At 40.3% G+C, this 24522-nt stretch overlaps 1 protein-coding gene and 1 long non-coding RNA gene across 3 annotated transcripts in view; both read right to left on the reverse strand.

The window, feature by feature from the left end:
* The window catches only part of LOC134007380 (bile salt export pump-like), a 49400-nt gene that overhangs the window by 20053 nt on the left and 4825 nt on the right, over positions 1-24522 (reverse strand). The window lies entirely within an intron of this gene.
* On the reverse strand, positions 17562-20588 carry LOC134007557 (uncharacterized). The gene is made up of 4 exons (XR_009928057.1): positions 19667-20588; positions 19229-19328; positions 18842-18946; positions 17562-18618 (listed from the first exon to the last, which is right to left on the reverse strand). It is a non-coding gene; the product is annotated as an uncharacterized LOC134007557 (long non-coding RNA).

A 24522-nucleotide genomic window follows, 5' to 3' on the forward strand; every position in this document is an offset into this window, starting at 1 on the left:
TTTGATTACAACAATAACTTTATGAAAGTCAGAATACACTTTAGTAAAGGACGTGTGTAGTTTATGTACTACTACTGCTTGCTCTGCCCACACACTTTCCCCATCCATGCTGTTTCCCTCTTTGCCAGTGCGGGTGGTGCGGTGGCCGCATGAGGTTTAGGTGTAGTCCAAAAGTTGCCTCCCACAATCAAAACATATTAACCGCAACATTGTTTTCAAACTTTCTCAAAGATGGCTTGAAAACCACAGATATTGACTCTCTTCTTGAGTAGATCTCTTTCCAGAATCTCAGTCAATCCAGAATCAAGATTAGCCTCATAGGCAATTGGTCTGGTCTAGGGCACAGCCCACGTTCAGCTCCTTGCAAGTATAGCCTGTGATAGTAAAATGGCCGACTCTCTGTTCCCATTAAACTACACAGCATGCACACTCAAGGTGACCAACAAGATTATATTAACTAACAAACAATGGCCGGGTTTCCCAGATTCGTTAAGAAGCTCTTAACGCTAAGAGCTTCTTAAGAGCGTTCTAAGAACGCTCTAGAACGCTCTTAGAACGCTCCTAAGAAGCTCTTAGCGTTAAGAGCTTCTTAACGAATCTGGGAAACCCGGCCAATAACATTACAAACATCTAACTGAACGAACACAACAACTGAAATCCCTTGCGTAGCTGTTGTTTTTTTAACATGCCGCACTGCATGCTGGGTACCCAAGAGCGCTGACGCTGATTATCTAGCTGTGCTCCGACTGCGTGATATGACGAGATGCTAGTGGTGCGCTGAGGTCTCAGAGTCTCCTGCCCGAGTTCAAGTTCTGCCCGATTAGCAAGCTATTTTTACTAATGTTTTGTTAGCAATTGAATGGTAATGCAAGCTAGCTAAAAACAATGTTAGTTAGCTTGGCTAAACTGGTTTTCATAGCAACAGAAATCAACAAATCAGATCAGTCGAACTTTATTCAGAAATGGGGGGATGGCGGGAACATTAAAGGTGTAGGTACAGTAAAAGTGAAATGGAACGCGTCTTTCTGCCTTGAAGCTGCGTGCGCATCAACAAGACCCCATCTATATGTAAAGATAACATCCAAGCTAACAATTTCGCCAAATCTGACTGCAGCATTGTATACCATATGTACCGTGTTATGGTTGTTTGAGTTAAACAACTTGCTAAATGAATTAAATGTCAAATCCAACTATAAATGTATAAAAGAGAGTTCCAATCAAATCTGAATTTGTTTTAAACCTAGAGGTTTAAAAGGTTACCTTTGCCTAAACTGACATGCACCAACTCAGTTTCAACAGCCATTTACACATTTAGTCTCTATTTGTTACTCTATTCTTAAGGCATGTTTAACTTAATGTCTGCACCTCTCTGTCACCAACTGTCTCTGCAGTGGGGGCTTCACAGGGTGTCTACAGGTATAAACAAGTTAAATGTAAGACCTTTTAATACCACTTCCAAATGAAATTAAAGACCAAACTTACGATGGAAATACAAATCAAAAGTGGAAATATACAGTCATCTTTCCAAGTAAACACTGATGTCTGTTCAATATGAACAGTATGGTAAAATGACAATAATCGGTTGAGTTTAAGAACATTGACTAAATGTGTGTAATGCGGAAGGATAACACAAAAATGTAATTGCTGTCCTAAATTATACTTATTATTACACTAGGGTGGAAATGGTGGAGCAGAAACTAACAATTCCATGAATCCCATGGAAACAAAGGCAAATGTGTGAGATGTACTGATGTGGAGCACAAATGCTCCAAGAAGCAGTACTTCTCTTGAGTGGTTTTTATTCAGATGAATAATCATTGGATTCAGGTCAAAAGTCTATCACTTGAACTAGTTTCATCACTTAAGACACAAAGTCAGCAGCTTGGCATACTGGCACATGGAAAGGATTAAACATTTAGACTTTCATCAAAGTAATGCTGGCTTGTCCTTTTTCATCAATGTCCTCAAAAAAGCAGGCTGCAGAGCTACTGTGTCTGTGGGGTGACTGTCTCTGGAGGGCTGGCAGGCAGGGGCAAGCAGGGCCTGCAGGCAGGCAGGCAGGCAGGCCAGCTGGATCAAGCTGTTCTGGGGTCAGGGCTGAAGAGAAGCTGTCCAGCTAGAGAGGGGTAGTCCAGCAAGGGGTCTGTGTGGATCTCACCATCCTCGAGTCTGTTGCATCCTCTGTTGAACTCTGTTGAGCAGGCCTCTGCATGACCCTCCAGACCTGTCAAAGTGAAGAAAGGGTCCATGTCAGTTGTGAAAAATGAAGCTTTTCCCATCTACACTTGATACAGACTTCAGTTTTGACTGTGAAATGCAGTGTCATTACTTGAACTTGAATCCAAATGTGTTGACGTCATGGAGACCCATGCAGTCACTCAAAACACAGGTTCGATTCCAGGCTCTGGCAAGAGTATTTACCTCTAAACTGGTCAATATATACACATCTGACAAAAGACCAGCTCGACCTTTGCTTGTAAACAGTGATTCTGACTGTAAGAGACCTTTAAATAGCCTGACTTACCGAAATTGGCAAAACTAGCCTGGCTAACGTAGGTCGCTTTCTCAGGGCATATGACGAATGAAACAGGCTCGCCTTGAAAAAGTCTCCCTGCCGCATAGGCTTATTACAAAGACTTTCACGCCAAAAATCACCATTATGAGCCGACAGGTCTGTGGGGAATTGCTTTTTCTCCTAAAGGCTGCTCTCCTCGACCTTTTTGATGAACAATTCGCCGAGATGCAAAATGACTCACTAATTAAAAACACAGAGGAAAAAAGCTAGAGCTACAGTAGCTACTTTTCGAAAACTAGCCTGGCTAACGTAGGTCGCTTTCTCAGGGCATATGACGAATGAAACAGGCTCGCCTTGAAAAAGTCTCCCTGCCGCATAGGCTTATTACAAAGACTTTCACGCCAAAAATCACCATTATGAGCCGACAGGTCTGTGGGGAATTGCTTTTTCTCCTAAAGGCTGCTCTCCTCGACCTTTTTGATGAACAATTCGCCGAGATGCAAAATGACTCACTAATTAAAAACACAGAGGAAAAAAGCTAGAGCTACAGTAGCTACTTTTCGAGTTTGGTTTTCCGTCACTTCAGAATCACGATCTATAAGGTCTAAAAGTGCTAAACCTTCACCATAATTCAAGAGTAGTGTACTTTCACAAACCCAATCATTAATTCTAGCTTAAAATGTGTAAAACCAGGACTTACCGAAAGTGGCTGCCTCCAACACGGCTTTCACGGGAGACGACTTTCACGGGACACGGGAAACAACAATGGCCGCCGAAAAATAATTTGTATTCGTAACAGCGAGCTGCGATTGGAAGCGAAATGAAACAGGGGCTAAAAAACGAGGGTGGGGGCTTGGTCAGCACACATTTTCAAGAAAGCATGCGTGTGTCAAGGGGCTCTGGCCCCTTGTGTGTGAGAGAATGTGGAGCACGCGCGCACAGGAGCAAAGGGAGAGAGGATTTGGGGAAACAGCCCTAGAAATTAGCCAAGCATGCATGTTTCAAATATTCACTAAAAATCGAGTTTTCATGTTACAGTCAACTTTTTCTCAGATTTGTGTACTCAACATTCTCAAGAGTCTCCATATGAACTAGTGATTGAATCAGAGTATCAGTTTTTGGCCGGCGGATGTGTAAAGCATTATTTTAGTATTAGCAATAAATTCAATTTGCTTTATATCAATCATTTTTAGAGGTATGAAGTTGCCTTTGCACATGGTAACATGTTGTAGTGTCTTCCACGTGACATACCAAGTTTGGTGTTGATATCTCAAAGATTTGCTGAGATTTGACCAAACGTCCTGTTTGGTTGCTTTGTTGCAGATTTTGATTGGCTCTACCGGACAAACGGTTTTGAAAATCAGAAATCCCTACGATAACTTTTGTGAGGCTCAGTCTGGATATCATCTATGGCAATTTTGAAGAAAATTCGACCAAAAATGTAGGAGGAGTAGGGAAAAAACGCGTTTCCTTAATCTTTATTGTACAGACAAATCCAATATGGTGGCCGTTATAGCTTCTTGAGGCTTTTTTATTCCTCATGAGAAATAAGGCATATGTAATGAATTTCAGAATTTTGGGACTTATGGCCTGCAAATGGCATCAATTTGAAAATTGACATATTGGGGCGTGGCCTGTAGCGCCACCTATTGTCTCACATGGCCCATGTTTGGTATGGTAGTTACTAATGGTCTGCAGTTTCAACATGCCAAATTTCACAACTTTTTACGGTACTGGTCTAGGGGCTGCCATTGACTCCCATGGGTAAAAAATAATAATACCACCAATAACAATAGGGTTCTCCTACCGGAGGAACCCTAAATATAGCTGCAGGCAGCAATGGCGGGTTCCTCCTCAGCATTGCAAACCATTACAAAATTGACATGACACAGACATGTATTTCATACATGTACACAACATTTCAAGACAATTGGATGAATGGCTGATTTGAAGTCATTTTTTGAAATTCTTCACAAATTGTCACTGTAGAGAAATATCCATGCTGCCGACATTATGGGTTCTTGAGACTTATTTGTTCCCCATTGGCAATAAGGCATGCGTACCAACTTTTAGACATGTTGGACTGACAGGGTTAAAATGCCACCCTTTTGAAAGTGACAACTTTGAAGCGTGTTGTGTCAGGCCACCTGTGCTCTGGTCAGGCCCATCATGCAGAGATCCATTCTTTAAAAGCTTTGATTACAACAATAACTTCATGAAAGTGAGGATACACTTCACTAAAGGAAGTGTGTAGGTTATGTACTACTACTGCTTGCTCTGCCCACACACTTTCCCCATCCATGCGGTTTCCCTCTATCCCAGCGCAGGTCATGCCAAGGCATAAATGCGGCAGCCGTATGAGTATTAGAAGTAGCCCAAAAAACATACCATACACAGTCACACTGTTTTCAAAACTGAAACTGGTTAGAAGACCATGGCTATTAGAACTCTACCTGAATTGAGCTCTCTCTAGAGTCTCAGTCAAACAACTGTCAAGAGTCATGTAGGGAACTGGACCAAGGTATAGCTAATGTCCAGCTGTTAGCAAGTGTACCTTGTGATGGTACAGCAGCTTAACAATACTTTGTCATGGTCAGACTCTCTGATCCCATTAAACTACACAACATGCACAATCAGGGTGACCAACAGTATTATCTTAAGTAAAAAACAATAACATTACACACATTTAAGTGAACGAACACAACAACTGAAATCCCTTGCACAGCTGTTGTAACCAAACTATTTTCCACAGCTATTTGCGTTTTTGGTGTGCACTGCATGCTGGGTACCCAAGGGCGCTGACGCTACAATATTTATTATCTAGCTGTCTTCCGGCTGTGTAATATGACGAGATGCTAGCGATGCAAACATGAAAGCTTGTCTCGGGGGGTCATGCATGTGATCTCACTACAAGCTTTTGATTACACGTGAGGACTGTTAGCAAAGTATTTCTATTCGTGTTTTGTTAGTGATTGAATGGTAATGTCAGCTAGCTAAAAACAATGTTAGTTAGCTTGGCTAAAATGGTTTTCATAGCAACAGATATCAACAAATCAGATCAATCTAACTTTATTCAGAAGGGGGGGGGGTGGGAACATATAAACTAGAGGTGAAATGGTAGGCATTGTTCTGCCTTGAAGCTGCGTGCGCATCCTCATTGTTTGTAACCACCAACCCATCTATATGTAAAGATAACATCCAAGCTAGCAATTTCGCCAAATTTGACTGCAGATTTTTTACACCATATGTACTTCGTTATGGTTTTTGAGTCAAACAACTTGCTAAATGATTAAATGTCTGTTAAATGTCAAATCCAACTTTAAATGTATAAAAGAGAGAATTAAACCTAGAGGTTGAAAAGGCTACGTTTGTCTAAACTGACATGCACAAACTCAGAGCACTGAGTTTCAACATCCATGTACACATTTTGTCTCTATTTTTTACTCTACTCTTTAACGCATGACTATGTTTAACTTAATGTCAGCACCTCTCTGTCATCAATTGTCTCTGGAGTGGGGGATGGGGGCTTCTTATCCAACAAATTACATCCCTGAACTTTTAAAACATATCAATGGCCTACTACAATTGTAAACATCCTTTGGCCTTCCCATGCTGGGAAGAAAACTACAGTTTTTCTTTGATTAAACGTTGACCTTGAATAAACGCTGCACCAAAAATGAACATTGTGTAATAAATGGCACCTTCGATTAAACGCCTCCCCCAAAAAATCAGAAAACGGTTATTTAATTGGTTAAATTAAAACACAGTATTTATTACACAAGTAATTTACAAGTGTAGCATACTATTATCCCATGAAACACTGGCAGGCGCAAGTGTCTTTCTTGCTACAGATTTATTTGAAGCTTTTTCTCCAAATCCACCGTTAAAACTAAACTCACGCTGTAATGAGAAAATAAAGACCACATTAGCTTAATATGAACATGCAATGACATGCGCAGCATGTAAATAACATTCACCAAAGTCAAATACAGACACAAAACAACATACTTTGTTGGCTGCATGCTGTAGCCTACACAAGGGAATAGAGGTTTCCTTAGATTGCTAACAACCTCTATAACAACCTTAAACTTATCACTTAGAGTGAATGTGCATAAAGCTCCAGGACCTGACAACATCCCTGGCTGTGTTCTCAAGGCCTGTGCTCCTGAACTGGCAGGTGTTCACTGACATCTTTAACCTCTCCCTGTCGCAGTCTGTCGTCCCCAATAGGTTCAAGGGGGCCACCATCATCCCAGTCTCTAAGAAACCATCAGTGAACTGTCTCAATGATTACCGCCCTGTTGCCCTGTTGTGATGAAATGCTTTGAGACGTTAGTCAAAGACCACATTACATCCTGCCTGTCACCTGCATTAGACCCACTCCAGTTTGCAAATAGGCCAAACAGGTCTACAGATGATGTTGTAGCTTTGGCCTTGAACACTGCTCTCTTTCACTTGGATCAGAACAACATATACGTGCGGATGCTCTTCATCGACTTCAGCTCCGTTTTCAACACCAGAGTACCATCAAGGCTCATCATAAAACTACAGGACCGGAACATCAGTCCTTCCATGTGCAGCTGGACAGGACACAGGCAGTACGGCTAGGTAACATCACCCCACCAGTCTAACACTCAGCACTTGTGCCCCACAGAGTTGTGTGTTAAGCCCACTGTTGTACTCTCTGTTCACCTATGGTGTGCAGCCACAAACAGCTCCAACACTATCATTATGTTTGCTGATGACACCACCATTATCGGCTGCATCAAGAATGGTGATGAGTCTGCCTACAGAGCAGAGGTGGCAACAATGACATCCTGGTGTCAGCATAACAGCCTGTTGCTTAATGTAGCAAAAACCAAGGAGTTGATAGTGGACTACAGGCGGCTGCAGGGAGAACATGCACCCATTCACATCGAGGGCACAGCTGTGGAGAGTCAAAAGTTTCAGATTTTTTGGTATCAACATCAGTGAGGATCTGAGCTGGACCACCATATTGGTGTGGTTACAAGGACAGCGAAACAGAGGCTCTTTTTTCAGCGGCGACTGTGGAAATTTGGCATGGACTGCACTATACTGACCAATTTTTACCGGTGCACCATTGAGAGCATACTGACTGGTGGCATTACAACATGGTTTGGCAACAGCACTGCCCAGGACAGGAAGACACTACAAAGAGTGGTCAAATCTGCACAGCGTATTACAAGGACTGCATTACCATCCATTCAGGACCTTTACAGCCAGCGGTGCAGGAGAAAGGCCAAGTGGATCATTTCTGACCCTAGTCATCCCTGCCACAGTCTTTTCTCCCTCCTGCCTTCTGGAAGGCGATACAAGAGTATAAGGTCCTGTACCAGCAGATACAGGGATAGTTTTCTCACACATGCCATCAGGATGCTGAACTGTCCTTGAAATATCTTTTTGCACTACAATTTTTCTTATTTTTTCTACCCTTTTTCCCCATTCTTTAGTATTGAATTTTTTTATTCTGCAAGTTGAACGGACATTGAGCACAAAGAATTTCATTACTTATAAATGCTGTTTATGAGTATATGATAATAAACTTGAACTTGAAACTTATCAGAGCTTTAAATTGTCTGTGCTTCGCTTGCTGTTAGGTTGTCGACTCTCTCACTCATGAGCGTCCCAAAAGGCCTTCAAAATAAAGTCACGTAATAATTCTGAATACAATTATATAATTCTAAATTAAGACATTGCTTGAAAAAAAATTATACATTATTATAATGCAATTGCGACAATTGCATTCAGGCCTATAGATAGTTACACATATTGTATACAATATGGCGAGGTAGCTGACTTAACCATTCCTGAATGTGCTTTTCATCAACACCAAGTTTGCGTGCTATAGATCTGTTGCTGGTGGTGAGTGCTTTCTGCACAGGTTTCTGTTTGAAAGCTAAAGTGTAAGAATGTTACGGCATGCTGCGTCAGATTTGTACACAAAGTAGAGACACGCGCGGCATACATTTTACACTGGGCTTTTGTTTGACTTCCTTGTCTATTCTGTGTTTGTCTATGGCTGCACTGCAGCTACAATTCACTGAATCTCTCTTACCAATTAAACGTTGCCCTTGAATGAACGCCACCCTCGAATAAACGCTGCACCACTAACTGCTCTATTAAAAGGGTTCACTATGAAGCAAACCATTCTAACAAAATAATAAAAACATTTACAATGATTTCAACAAGAAGTCTCTCTGACTTGACAACTCTCTAAACAAGCAACTTTCCAAAGCAATCTCTGAAACAGCTGACCAGTGTGGTAATTTTATGTTGACAACTAAACCGCTGATTGGAAGTGCGCGGCTGATTGCCAATCACGAGATAGGGAGACTGATAGCCAACCGCCAACAAACGCTGACTAGACCATACCTGCATGCAGCGAATAGAAAGAAAGAGGGGAGAAAAGAAAAAACACACAACCACAACTATACAGACTGAATTAGGACATTTTAAACATGGGTCCGTAACAAAGACGTTGTTAAAAATGCTCATTCACATTCATTTTTCTCAATTAATCTTATCACTTAAACACACTGGTTTAGCATTTTTTCCCACAAGGAAGTCTAACCTCAACAGTGGATCCTTGGTCCCTGGATCTCTTGCTGGAACATGGCATCTAAAAAACACATAGAAAAACCATCAAAAACTATGAAATGTAACATACCACACTACTGCTTAACAATTTCATAGTCTTACATTATCATAACTTCATACTCAACAGTTCTAGTATACAGACCTTTAAGAAAATATTGAAAGGGTTAGGATTCTCAAAACACCAATCTCTGTACTTAAAAAAAATATTTAGACATCCATTATTTACCTTTATTCAATTTACACTGTCTACATTCAAATTTAAGTCTGTAAAATGTAAACATAGAGAAACGGACTCGACTATAAATACAAATTAAGACCAATTGAGAACAATTTATCTTGCAAATGGTTTTTACTTTAAATTCATGTTTCACCAAAAGAATCATCACAGTTTAACACAAATAACCAAACCTTACTGTTAAAATACTGCCAAGCCACTGACTCACATTAGAAAATTAAAACAAATAAACATAGCCTAGAAGATGTACCTGTAGGTCAATTACATAATCAAGAGCATGGAGTAGGAATGGATGGATGACAAAATACCCCGCCGAGCCCAATCCATTAAATATTTCCTACCCATAAGTTAATTTCCTGAAATGCAATAATTCACCAACATTTTGACAATTTCATGCTCCAAACTTTGTGGGAACAGTTTGGAGATGGCCCCTTCCTGTTCTAACATGACTGTGCAACAGTGCACAAAGCAAGGCCCATAAACACATGGATGAGCGAGATTGGTGTGGACGAACTTGAGTGGCCTGCACACAGTCCTGACCTCAACCCAATACAACACCTTTGGGATGAATTAGAGCAGGGACTGCGAGCCAAACCTTCTTGTTCCACATCAATGTTGGACCTCACAAATGCACTTCTGGAAGAATGGTAAAACATTTCCATAAACCTCTTAAACCTTGTGGAAAGCCTTCCTAGACGAGTTGAAACTATTATAGCTACAAAGGGTGGTCCGACATCATATCCTATGGTTTAAGAATGAGATGTCACTCACGTTCATGAGCGTGTAAAGGCAACCGAGCGAATACTTTGGCAGTTTAGTGTATAAAATTGATACAAATATAAAATGTTATCAAGAGATAGGAAATCGTGCAGCATGGTACAAAATGCCGATTACAAACGTATTGTAGGTCTATAGGCTTTCAATGGAACTCCTAAACGATCAAACCATGAACCCAAACAAAGCTAGCAAGCAAAACAACCATGGTACCATTGCTACTTGCTTATGCTAGGTAGCTCTAACTGTGCAGCAAACTAGGCTACCTAGCTACAGTTTCAAAAGAATAACTTACGATGTGAAGACCGTCAGAAAAACTTGGAACGAACAAACAAAATTACATCAACAATGACATGTAGCTAAAGATAGAATAACCCAACCGTAGGTACGTACAGTACATAAATTTGAAACGCCGTCCACAAAAGCAAAAACTAGCCTTAAGGGTTATAGCTTGCTCGGCATTTGTTTGACCTCCTTGTCTATTTGTTTGTGTATGGCCGCACTGCAACTACAATTCACTGAATCTGTCTTACTAATTAAACGTTGCCTTCGAATAGACGCCGCACCACAAATGATCATTGTGTAATACACGCTGCAGTGTTTAATCGAAAGACACATTTGGAACTCACCGTACTAATTTAAATTACATCAACAATGACATGTAAAAATAGAACAACCCAACCGCATAGTTACGCACAGTATACAAATTTCAAACGCGTCTCACAGAAGCAAGTATAATGTTAAAGATTTTACGACTTGCTAGCCTGTAATACTGTCTGTACAAAGAGATATCCTTAGCTCAGCTAGCCTAGATAGATTAGCTGCTATCCTGTTTACGACAGTATAAAAGTCTTCAAGTTATCATACGAATACAAACGCTAAAATACATGTTTTGTACTGCCATTGTAGGATCTTATTACTCACTGTCAAATGTAACAATGAAAATCTCTGAGGGCTGCAGGAGTTCTCCAACGATAAAATAAAATGGTCGTCTTCTTGTGCGTGTACCAAGCTCGCGCGTGTGTCAAGGGGCTCTGGCCCCTTGTGTGTGAGAATGTGGAGCACGCGCGCACAGGAGCAAAGGGAGAGAGGATTTGGGGAAACAGCCCTAGAAATTAGCCAAGCATGCATGTTTCAAATATTCACTAAAAATCGAGTTTTCATGTTACAGTCAACTTTTTCTCAGATTTGTGTACTCAACATTCTCAAGAGTCTTCATATGAACTAGTGATTGAATCAGAGTATCATTTTTTGGCCGGCGGATGTGTAAAGCATTATTTTAGCATTAGCAATAAATTCAATTTGCTTTATATCAATCATTTTTAGAGGTATGAAGTTGCCTTTGCACATGGTAACATGTTGTAGTGTCTTCCACGTGACATACCAAGTTTGGTGTTGATATCTCAAAGATTTGCTGAGATTTGACCAAACGTCCTGTTTGGTTGCTTTGTTGCAGATTTTGATTGGCTCTACCGGACAAACGGTTTTGAAAATCAGAAATCCCTACGATAACTTTTGTGAGGCTCAGTCTGGATATCATCTATGGCAATTTTGAAGAAAATTCGACCAAAAATGTAGGAGGAGTAGGGAAAAAACGCGTTTCCTTAATCTTTATTGTACAGACAAATTCAATATGGCGGCCGTTATAGCTTCTTGAGGCTTTTTTATTCCTCATGAGAAATAAGGCATATGTAATGAATTTCAGAATTTTGGGACTTATGGCCTGCAAATGGCATCAATTTGAAAATTGACATATTGGGGCGTGGCCTGTAGCGCCACCTATTGTCTCACATGGCCCATGTTTGGTATGGTAGTTACTAATGGTCTGCAGTTTCAACATGCCAAATTTCACAACTTTTTACGGTACTGGTCTAGGGGCTGCCATTGACTCCCATGGGTAAAACATAATAATAATACCACCAATAACAATAGGGTTCTCCTACCGGAGGAACCCTAATAAGAAAAGGTAGAAACACTTAAGTGGCTTCGCCGCTTCGCGGCTTGGCCACCAATAAGAAAAGGTAGAAACACTTAAGTGGCTTCGCCGCTTCTCGGCTTGGCCACCAATAAGAAAAGGTAGAAACACTTAAGTGGCTTCGCCGCTTCGCGGCTTGGCCACCAATAAATATAGCTGCAAGCAGCGATGCGGGTTCCTCCGCAAAATGGCAAAATATTATAAACATGTACACTGCAGAAGATCGAGAGTTGGACAACAAGGGAGCAAAACTACTTCATGTTTGGCCAACAACAGGTTGAATGGGGATTTGAACTCATGAGCATAAGGTTACAAGTCAGTCTCTCTATCCTCTCTGCTACACACCAACTGTTGAGATTGTATGAATAGAAAGGGCAGAGTATTAGCTTTGGTCAACATTGGGACAAAGGTTAAGAAACAGTTGACATTTCAAGGTGAAATTGCATGAAATTGTGCATGGTATTTCAGAATGATGTCATCCTGTTTAGCTAAACAGATAATCAAAATTATGACAGGCCAAAAGATAATGGCTGGATTCCAACCTACTACCTTATACTTTACAGATCACCATCCCAGCCCATTGAGCTATTCTCAGTGTTGAATATTATCATGTTCAGTTACTGTATAAAAAAGTAAGCTGATTCTCCCGTGGTAAGCGTTGTTAGATTCAGCCAACGTTGAAACTGCTCTAATTCAATCATTTTCACATAACAAGGTGAAATTGTTTGTGGTACTTCAGAATGATGTCATCCTGTTGAACTGAACAGATAATCAAAATTATGACAGGCCAAAAGACTATGGCTGGATTCCAACCTACGACCTTATACTTTACAGGTCACCATCCCAGCCCATTGAGATATTCTCAGTGCTGAATATTGTCATGTTCAGTTACTGTATAAAAAAATAAGATGTTTCTCCTGTGGTAAGCATTGTAAGATTCGTCCAAAGTTGAAACTGCTTGTACATTTCCTATAAAAACGGGACAACGGAATGACTGGGTTGCTGCTGTAAAGAATAACTTACTCATAGTTTTTTTTAAAAGGTTGTTAGGAATGCCATAACTTGTCAAATTTCAAATCATGCCTAGCATCAGTGGGGATGTGTCCTGGCTCAGGTTACTGAAATGAATTTGTGCAACAGGCAAGGGATCCACCTGAACAATTAATTTACTTCATTAGAGATAACCATTAGAGTTATCTCTACCATGCGTAGACTACAAGTAGCTAGCTACTGTGGTGAACCTGGCTTGTTTTGCAGTGGTTTACACAGTCTCGCTAAACAGATGATCGGAGTGTTGTGATGGGCTCAAATAAACACGCATTGCTATGTTTTACAACCGGAGGATTTATCGGGAGACTAGAAACCGTTTGGTCAGAATAAAAAATTAAAAACTATGCCTCTGACTGGTATTGAACCTTGATTACCAGCACAACATCTCAGCCAATTGAGCCATTCCCAGGCATGGAATACACAAAGTTCAATAACTGGATAATTAAAAAAAGCTGTTTCTCCAATGGCGAGCATTGTCAGATTTGGTCCAAGTTCAAACAGCTGTAATTCAGTCATATTTTGACATATCAAGGTGAAACTTTGCATGGTACTTCAGAGGCATGTCACCTTAAAGCTTATTAGGTTTGAACCATCCTTCAAAAATACATTTGATTTAGTGACACAAACATATTGAGGCAATGTGGACATTTACATAAATACACCCATTTCAGCCATTTTGTACTTGATTCAATTGCCTTAAGTAACGTTTTTAAATATGTCAATGATACCTATCTGTACCAAATTTCAAGTCAATTTCACCTTTGGTTCAAGAGAAGAGGAATTTTGAAGGTTTTCCCAGATTATCACAGTACAGGAAAATCCATCATGGCGGACCTTATGGGTCCTTGAGGCTTTTTTGTTCCTCATGAAAAATGAGGCATGCACACCAAGTTTCAGAAGAATTGGAGCAATGGGGTGGAAATGCCATCACTTTGAAAATCGGACATTTGGGCGTGGCCTGTGGCGCCCCCTATGGTCCGATGTGGCCCATATTTGGTGTGGGGGTACCCACTTGGATGTAGTATCAATGTGCCAAATGAGAAAATTTTAGACCAGGGACTTTTTGAGATATTGGGGCGCAAGGAGAAGAAAAATAATAATAAGAATACCAACAATAACAATAGGTTCCCTCCTACCGGAGGAACCTAATAATACCAACAAACACAATAGGGTCCTCCTGACGGAGGAACCCTAACAAGAGAATTACATATCACTCACAAAAGCCTCTTCATCCTTAAATGTTGGAACCCAGTCAGAATCCTCTAAAGGACTATAGTTCACCATCTGAATTGAAAAAGTCTTAGCCCTTGTTCTCTAACCCAGAAATCGTATCCACCATGTAATTAATAAAACGTTTCTGATTATAATATGTATAATTAATACAATCCACATTTTGCTAGCCGTACGCAAAAACATCATTCTAATCCTGCAGCTACCTGATTTCTAACTTTAAACTTCATAGGCACATCTCTTTTTAACAGCTGCATCATTACTGGTGAAACAATTGAAGTCATTACATTTGTCATCATAATATCATTAGAACCTTGGAAACACAATAAGAAATGCCATTCCCAAGACAAAACCCATTGTACCCCGTATACCACAAAGTCCAGGTTGTTGGAACGGATGCCATGATTGTGCATCCGTAGCCATCCGTGACCATCTTCAGTTGGCTGTAGGCAAACTTCTTTCAGTCAGTGTAGTCGAGTCGAACCAATTTCAAACGACGATCAAATTGCTCAGGGCAACTTTCAACGACACTGCACTTTGCGTACAGCTCGGAAATTTCCTTGGTACTACGCAGAACGCGTATCCTCTGCTTCCGTCTTCAGACAAGGTGCACGCTCACAATGGTTAGCGTGTATCCACGTTGCTCTCCCCTCGATCTTAACCGCTGGATTAGTCGTCAGGAGAATCTGGTATGGCCCCGTCCACCTTGGGTTTTACCAGGCGTTTCAGGTCCTTCACCACGATCCAGTCATCTGGTATCAAATCATGCAGCGGTCCAGTCATAGGAATAGCCTCCTTCACCTGCCTGTGAATCTCACACAAAGTAGACTCCAAAAGGTTGCACAGTGATAAACAAGCACATTCTCACAGAGGTCAGTTAAAGGTAACTGACTTCTTGTCGTCTGACTTAGTCTTCAAAGTTCTGTTCTCTCATTCAACCGAAGTGATTAACACAATGTTGAATCCTATCAACACCAAAATAACTTCCATAAACAAGTGTGACCCATTATCATTACATATCCTCAAAGAAAAATCTCATCGAAGAATAATCTAAATCAACAAAACTTGACCACTGAGCCCCTGAGAAGTCTAAAACTTCTTCCCATCCAACAACCATCAACAATCATTAAAACAGTATCACTTCTCCAAAAATTGAACTCTACAAAATCCATCTATCAATACTCAAATAGTTTCTCTAACCTTAACTGTGAAGTTTATCGTGTTTAAACTCCTTTTCTCATAATACTTGTCCCACATATGAAGTATTAACAAAATGACTATGCATCCATTACAAATCCTCTTGTATGCTAAAATAATAGATTCTTGATATCACACAAACTGTAGAGGCATGATCTTTCCATGTGTTAACTTAGCAAAATCTCAAGATAAATGTTTTATGCAGACCATACAACCTCCATTTTTATTCTCATATCCTTCCTTTTTCCAAAACGCATTTTCTTGTGGATTAGTCCAAGTTTGAATCTCCATTCCACCATTCCTTTCTCCATCTGTCCGCTGTATTCTGTAATTCTTATCAAATACACTCAAACAAAATTCGGTAACACTTTATTTGAAGGGGTGTGAATAAGAGTGACATGACACTGTCATAACCATGACATGACACATGAAAGGATGTTCATGAATGTTTATGAATGTTGTCATTAGGTGTCATTCGGTAAATTATGTCATTTCTTATGCAAGGTTGACATTGTTTCTGATGTCTTTGTTATGACAACTTGACATTAACTGAGACAAAATAACCTGTCAATGTCTTTGTTATGACAACTTGACATTAACTGAGACAAAATAACCTGTCAATGTCTTTGTCATGACAACTTGACATTAACTGAGACAAAATAACCTGTCAGTCTTTGTTATGACAACTTGACATTGACTGAGACAAAATAGCCTAATTATCAAACTTGAATAAAATAATTTAGCTTTATTTGAGGTGTTGTCGTGCTGTTGCCTCTCCAGTGCACCTGTTGTCACTTTAATTTGCACCAAAACAGGTGACAATTGATTCACAATTGCTTATGCTTCCTAACTGGACAGATTGATATCCCTGAAGTTTAAATGACAATGTAATATTGTGGTGATTACGTGTTCCATACATGTTTTAGAGCAGTGTATTTAGCTTTATGTGTTAGCATTAAATACTACTGTCATATGGGGTTGGTTTTGACAATGGGGTTGGTTTTGACACGCTGTCATGAGACCATTATAATTGTGTCATGAATATTTTCCTTGACCTCAACTACAGTGGTAACATTTTCACTCGTCATAAAGATGTCATTAAGTGTTAATACACTGTCATATGCTTTTATAATAGTGTCAAGCATATTTTCATTGACCACAACTACAGTGGTAACATTTTCACTCGTCATAAAGATGTCATTAAGTGTTATTACACTGTCATATGCTTTCATAACAGTGTCAAGAATATTTTCCTTGACCGCAACTACAGTGGTAACCTTTTCATTCGTCATAAAGATGTCATTAAGTGTTATTACACTTTCTATACTTTTATAACAGCGTCATGAATATTTTCCTTGACCGCAACTACAGTGGTAACATTTTCACTCGTCATAAAGATGTCATTAAGTGTTATTACACTGTCATATGCTTTCATAACAGCGTCATGAATATTTTCCTTGACCGCAACTACAGTGGTAACATTTTCACTCGTCATAAAGATGTCATTAAGTGTTATTACACTGTCATATGCTTTCATAACAGTGTCAAGAATATTTTCCTTGACCGCAACTACAGTGGTAACATTTTCACTCGTCATAAAGATGTCATTAAGTGTTATTACACTGTCATATGCTTTTATAACAGTGTCAAGAATATTTTCCTTGACCGCAACTACAGTGGTAACCTTTTCATTCGTCATAAAGATGTCATTAAGTGTTATTACACTGTCATATACTTTTATAACAGCGTCATGAATATTTTCCTTGACCTCAACTACAGTGGTAACATTTTCACTCGTCATAAAGATGTCATTAAGTGTTATTACACTGTCATATGCTTTTATAACAGTGTCAAGAATATTTTCCTTGACCTCAACTACAGTGGTAACATTTTCATTCGTCATAAAGAAGTCATTAAATTAGTCAAATGCTGTCATAAAGGTGGCATTAAGTCTGTCAAATGCTTTTAAATACAAGAGATTTCCTTTAATGCAATAAACTTTTTGCACAATATAAAAGGACCAGAACAAATAGATTGTACCGGTAACAAATTTAAGCAAACTAACCTGCTTTCCTCAAACAGGGTTCCAATATTGTCCTAACTTACTTTTTGTACGTAATATTTTTTAACAACACTTATCATTTAGCAGACACTTTTACATGTATTCATTAACCCTAACAACAAAAAAGCACACAAAAACAGGAGGACCATGTTCTATCAAAGGTTTTTAAGTGTACTTGTACATTATTGGAAGCAGTTTTCCACTTTTCTTTTTTGTTGTGATCATTTCAGCCATCTCTTGTTACAGCCCTCCTGCAGCGCTCTGCAAACGCAGAGATCTTCTCACTTTTTTTGTCTCCAGCGAGCAGGGTCTCAAAGATGTCCAGAAATCAATATACATTTAAACATACATGCTGGCTTCAGGTATGCTGAAGCTACATTACCGATAAAAAAATAATAGAATGTGGGCCATGCCAGAATGGCTGGCAAACATAATTACCAAATTTAAGCAAACTAAAACCAAACCCAACAACTCAAACAGAACCTCTAGGCCTACGCTTACCCGACTTGTTTTTTCACGTCATGGAAAAGTCTGCCCAAGACACCATTATGATGGTGTGTCCCTAACCAGTGGTGCCACTCTATCATTTTAAGGTGAATCTTCAGTGACTCCGGAGTGCGATTACCTCTATGACGCCATATTTCCAGTTTGTATTTCTGCCACGCACGCTCAATATGCTGAGTGTGAGCACCTGTGTCAGGGTCAACAAAGTTCCTTTTATGGCAGACAGAATATTGGCTAAATCCGTACTGGGAAAGCTGCCCCTTATAGGCATGCCATTCATCTGTGAGGATGGGTGTTCTGGGCCTGATGTGTCGTCGGATGTGGCCTGTAAGGGTTTGCCTTGAGCGGTCCCTGACGAGTCTCAGAATGGGTCTTCTGGAAGGACCATCAACCTCCAGCATCCCGAAGACCCACTGGCGTTCACGGCGCCAAGTGTTGCCACATCGGCCACGATGGTACTGAAAAGTAAATAAATATACTTTAATAAGGGTTGGGCTGTATAAATGTTTTAACATGTGGTATCCTTTCCACTTGCACTGCGGTTTACAGTATTATGTATATTAATTAACGCGTGAAAGAGTGTGGACAAAAGGAAATAACGGACATCTGAATGTTTCTCCTAAAATTAGCAAAGTATATAAATGTTAAGTAAGGTTATAGAACAGCTGCACACAAGTATACCTTTCGTTTGTGGGCAAATTTGCTCTCGTCGATGACAACAAATCGATGACGACCACCAATTCTCATTCCTCTCTTTTTCATTCGCTTGAGGGCAGCAACACACACCTTCAATGTAGACATAAAACAACAGTAAGTTGACTTTTGATTTAGTATTGAATTTGATAAATGTATCATGTATACAAATATTTAGGAATAAAGTGTGTTAGTGCGTTACATGCGTTTATACGTGTTTACACGCACTAACCATCAATGCATAAGCATTGCATGTGTCACTGAGTGTACTAAATAAGTGTGTAGCAATGTTGTATTCAATTGTCTACAGTGGGATGTGACTTATCAAACATTGACATATATTTTTAACCTAGATAATTACAGTATTGCAACAACCTTTCTGAGTACTTTAGTCATTCTTGTCAGTGTCTTGGAGCTTGCTGCTATCCCCTCAGAGATCATGTCAAGCTGCTTCAACTGCAAACCTTGTGCAAACCTGAAAAAAAGAAAAAGCAATAATTAATCCTAATTGTAGTCATTCTTAATTTGTATTGTTGTTGCAATGATGTAATCGCCTGTCATTGAACTGGGTTGACATGAAACTACAAGCACACAGTATTATGCTAAACCAAAGTAGGTAGCCACTTCAAAATTGAATTATCAATTAGTCTACTTTAGGTGTCATCAGACTTATATGAGGGGTTATTTTATAGGAACTATATATTTAGTGCTAATACATTAGAGGTGGAAGTGGAACATAGTGTAACATACTTACACATGAATAACTCACACAGCTAAATCATTTACGAAATAAAACTAAAATGAATACTGTACCTGAGCATGAACTCAAGCCATTTCGCCAAAGGGGTGTGAGACTTGGTGAATATTGAGCCATTGCGCACAGACAGTGGATAACTTTTGTGACGCTTACAGACCCTGAGGGAAAAGAAGGTTCAATTATGTTAAATATCAAATATACAAAGATCAAATATATTTTCTAGAACATACGGTCGTGTCGTTACTGTCCACATTATACAGTAGGCCTAGCATAATGCCAATTTCAGACTTTCAGGCTCCATAATCAACTAGCATTTTGAGTTACACAAGTAGGCAGCATTAGTAAAAAATAAATAATAATTATTATTATTATACTTTTGATTACGTTATACTTTTGATTACAATAAGTAGGCTACCTGTAAATCTAGCAAGCTAACGTAAATTATAGACATGCTTAACTTACCACCGCAACCCATCGTTGCGATTGCATTTCACCAAATGCATGCTTTGATTACATTTTGCACACTTCATCCTCCTCTTCAGTATGCCCCATTTCTGCATCCATTTAACAATTTTTCTTTTGTTCCTCTTTGTATCAGAATGCCTTATATTTTTTTTAAGTGCTTGGAATAACCCTGCCATTGAAACAGTAATTTCGAAACCAAAAACCTATTTGTCTCTGATCCGGATTTCCTTGAATGTCGCGCCCAAATTTTTTGTCTAGGTATCCGTTTGACAGGAAAATACGTCATATGACTCTCCCTCGTCGCTCTTTACCTTACCAACGGCAACGTCGACACAGAGCATCATTGTGCCACCAGACTAACACTAATTGAAGCAGGTCGTCGAAGATATAAACGCACGAAGTTGGCAAAAGTTATAGATTTTTGAGGTAAGGTAAACATTGGTAAACACTTGGATTCTCTTTGCGAACTTACCATTGACATACCGTTAGATTTTTCTCGTTCTAGGTAAAGTTAACTGGTGTTAGCTAGGCTAGCTAGCTAAGCTAACTCTGTAGGCCTTATCAACGGGCATCAGGCTAACGTTAGCTAGTAACCTAGTTCTGCATAATTGTTTCTTCTAGCGAGCTCATTTTAAACAGCTAGGTTAGCCAAAGTTACCTGAGGAACTGTGAGTTTACTAATGGAGCTGACATTACATAATGCTTGTGTTCTTTACTTTGTACAACTCTTGCTACCTAGATGGAAACTCGTTTCAATAAACGACCTCGTGGTGGGAGGGTGGAGGGAAAAAAAGTGAAGGAAAATGAAGACGAGAATGAAGTGGAGAAGGTGAACAGGGACCAGCCACAGGAAGAGAACCAGCCACAGGAAGAGAACCAGCCACAAGAAGAGGACCAGCCACATGAAGATGTCTCTGTTCGACCAGGCAAAAACAAGCGGGCGAAAGTTTCCCAGAGGAAATTATGTAAGTAATTTTGTGTTACAGTACTATCCAGCAAAACTTGAAATTTAAAACCAGCAACTAGCTAAATAAATAAATATAGAGTGTGCCTACATAAAAAAAGCTTAAATTGAGGTTTTTGAGCTTTGTTTACTTATACACCTGTGTGCTTCACCCCACCCCTTCTCACAGGCTCTAAAAAGACTGCTCAGTTTCCTTCCTCATCTTCAACTTCAACGTCTCCTGCCCCCTCCTCAGACTTAAGCTCCTCATCATCCTCAGAAGACAAAAAAAAAGACCAAGAAGTCAAAGAAACACAAAGATTCACACAGCCGTTCAAGAAGTACGTACAGGCTTTGATTGTCTTTATAATCACATTGTTTCTTGCTACTATGTATTGAGTGCCAAATCCACAATACATGTTTGAAAATAGATGCTGACTAAATATATTTATTTTAAGTGACCACAACGGATGGAGTCATCCGCCGGTACAAGAATGCCCTGAAGAGATTCGGTAAATTTGGATCCATGAAAAATGCCTTTGCCAAAATAAACGTTGACCGCAACACCATTGCAAGAACAGCTATAATTGCTGAACTAGCCATCACATTTCCGGACATCTTCGAGACCCTGCTCCCTGGAGACGAAAATAGTGAGAAGATCTCAGAGTTTGCAGAGCGCTGCAGGAGGGCTGTGACAGAAGAGATGGCTGAAACGATCACAGCAAAAAAGAAAAGTGGAAAACTGCTTCCAATAATGTACAAGTACACTTAAGAACCTTTGATAGAACATGGTCCTCCTTTTTTTGTGTGCTTTTTTTGTTGTTAGGGTTAATGAATACATCTAAAAGTGTCTGCTAAATGATAAATGTTAAAAAATATTATGTTCAAAAAGTACGTTAGGACAATATTAGAACCCTGTTTGAGGAAAGCAAGTTAGTTTGCTTAAATTTGTTACCGGTTTGCTAGCCATAATGGCCCACATTCTATTTTTGCTGGTCCTTTTATATTGTGCGAAAAGTTTATTGCAATAAAGGTAATCTCTTGGATTTTAAAGCATTTGACAGACTTAATGCCACTTTTATGACAGCATTTGACTAATTTAATGACTTCTTTATGACGAATGAAAATGTTACCACTGTAGTTGAGGTCAAGGAAAATATTCTTGACACTTATGAAAGCATATGACAGTGTAATAACACTTAATGACATCTTTATGACGAATGAAAAGGTTACCACTGTAGTTGCGGTCAAGGAAAATATTCTTGACACTGTTATGAAAGCATATGACAGTGTAATAACACTTAATGACATCTTTATGACGAGTGAAAATGTTACCACTGTAGTTGCGGTCAAGGAAAATATTCATGACGCTGTTATAAAAGTATATGACAGTGTAATAACACTTAATGACATCTTTATGACGAATGAAAAGGTTACCACTGTAGTTGCGGTCAAGGAAAATATTCTTGACACTGTTATGAAAGCATATGACAGTGTAATAACACTTAATGACATCTTTATGACGAGTGAAAATGTTACCACTGTAGTTGCGGTCAAGGAAAATATTCATGACGCTGTTATAAAAGTATATGACAGTGTAATAACACTTAATGACATCTTTATGACGAATGAAAAGGTTACCACTGTAGTTGCGGTCAAGGAAAATATTCTTGACACTGTTATGAAAGCATATGACAGTGTAATAACACTTAATGACATCTTTATGACGAGTGAAAATGTTACCACTGTAGTTGAGGTCAAGGAAAATATTCATGACGCTGTTATGAAAGCATATGACAGTGTAATAACACTTAATGACATCTTTATGACGAGTGAAAATGTTACCACTGTAGTTGTGGTCAATGAAAATATGCTTGACACTATTATAAAAGCATATGACAGTGTATTAACACTTAATGACATCTTTATGACGAGTGAAAATGTTACCACTGTAGTTGAGGTCAAGGAAAATATTCATGACACAATTATAATGGTCTCATGACAGCGTGTCAAAACCAACCCCATTGTCAAAACCAACCCCATATGACAGTAGTATTTAATGCTAACACATAAAGCTAAATACACTGCTCTAAAACATAATTGATTAATATTGTCATTTAAACTTCAGGGATATCAATCTGTCCAGTTAGGAAGCATAAGCAATTGTGAATCAATTGTCACCTGTTTTGGTGCAAATTAAAGTGACAACAGGTGCACTGGAGAGGCAACAGCAAGACAACACCTCAAATAAAGCTAAATTATTTTATTCAAGTTTGATAATTAGGCTATTTTGTCTCAGTCAATGTCAAGTTGTCATAACAAAGACAGTGACAGGTTATTTTGTCTCAGTTAATGTCAAGTTGTCATGACAAAGACATTGACAGGTTATTTTGTCTCAGTTAATGTCAAGTTGTCATAACAAAGACATCAGAAAAAATGTCAACCTTGCATAAGAAATGACATAATTTACCGAATGACACCTAATGACAACATTCATAAACATTCATGAACATCCTTTCATGTGTCATGTCATGGTTATGACAGTGACATGACAGTGTCATGTCACTCTTATTCACACCCCTTCAAATAAAGTGTTACCGAGTAGGGAGGGAGGGTGGGGGAGAGAGTAGGGAGGGAGGGTGGGGGAGAGAGCAGGGAGGGAGGATGGGGGGAGAGAGTAGGGAGGGAGGGTTGGGGGGAGAGAGTAGGGAGGGAGGGTGGGGGAGAGAGTAGGGAGGGAGGGTGGGGGGAGAGAGTAGGGAAGGAGGGTGGGGGGAGAGAGTAGGGAGGGAGGGTGGGGGAGAGAGTAGGGAAGGAGGGTGGGGGGAGAGAGTAGGGAGGGAGGGTGGGGGAGAGAGTAGGGAGGGAGGGTGGGGGAGAGAGTAGGGAGGGAGGGTGGGGGAGAGAGCAGGGAGGGAGGATGGGGGGAGAGAGTAGGGAGGGAGGGTTGGGGGGAGAGAGTAGGGAGGGAGGGTGGGGGAGAGAGTAGGGAGGGAGGGTGGGGAGAGAGTAGGGAGGGAGGGTGGGGGGGAGAGAGTAGGGAAGGAGGGTGGGGGGAGAGAGTAGGGAGGGAGGGTGGGGGGAGAGAGTAGGGAAGGAGGGTGGGGGGAGAGAGTAGGGAGGGAGGGTGGGGGGAGAGAGTAGGGAGGGAGGGTGGGGGGGAGAGAGTAGGGAAGGAGGGTGGGGGGAGAGAGTAGGGAGGGAGAGTAGGGAGGGAGGGTAGGGAGGGAGGGTGGGGAGAGAGTAGGGAGGGAGGGATGGGGGGAGAGAGTAGGGAAGGAGGGTGGGGGGAGAGAGTAGGGAGGGAGGGTGGGGGGAGAGAGTAGGGAGGGAGGGTGGGGGGGAGAGAGTAGGGAAGGAGGGTGGGGGGAGAGAGTAGGGAGGGAGGGTGGGGGGAGAGAGTAGGGAGGGAGGGTGGGGGGAGAGAGTAGGGAGGGAGGGTGGGGGAGAGAGTAGGGAAGAGGGTGGGGGGAGAGAGTAGGGAGGGAGGGTGTTAAGGAGCAG

The sequence above is a fragment of the Osmerus eperlanus genome, chromosome 21, assembly GCF_963692335.1.
Source record: "Osmerus eperlanus chromosome 21, fOsmEpe2.1, whole genome shotgun sequence".
Lineage (NCBI taxonomy): Eukaryota > Metazoa > Chordata > Actinopteri > Osmeriformes > Osmeridae > Osmerus > Osmerus eperlanus.